We start from the raw sequence: 300 nt of genomic DNA, 5'->3' as shown, positions 1-300 counted from the left end.
CCTGCGGCAGCCATCATTGATCTGCAGCTGCCTGGGAAGGCTCTTGGCCCGCAGGGAGGGACGTGCTGGCCCAGAGCACCCAGTCAATGCCCACTCTGGCAGCTCTCCAGAGCAATCTCCTGGGACCGCGCTAGGTCAGGACAGAGCTGTGGGCGACGGGACCACCCGCACGGCTTTGCAGCCAGGCAGGACCAGCCCTGCACTGAAACCACCCAGCCCAGGGCCGCAGCACGGACACAGGCGTGCAGGGCTCTGAGCGGGGGGCTCGCTAGCCCCTGCTCTGCCTCCACTACAGCAGGA

At 67.3% G+C, this 300-nt stretch overlaps 1 protein-coding gene across 1 annotated transcript in view; it reads left to right on the top strand.

Moving 5' to 3' along the window:
* GPSM1 (G-protein signaling modulator 1) overlaps window positions 1-300 on the top strand; it is a 55,434-nt gene that overhangs the window by 54,256 nt on the left and 878 nt on the right. The gene's annotated exons all lie outside the window — the stretch shown is intronic.

Source organism: Apaloderma vittatum, unplaced genomic scaffold (genome assembly GCF_000703405.1).
Source record: "Apaloderma vittatum isolate BGI_N311 unplaced genomic scaffold, ASM70340v1 scaffold12929, whole genome shotgun sequence".
Lineage (NCBI taxonomy): Eukaryota > Metazoa > Chordata > Aves > Trogoniformes > Trogonidae > Apaloderma > Apaloderma vittatum.
This window is presented reverse-complemented; position numbering and strand designations above follow the sequence as displayed.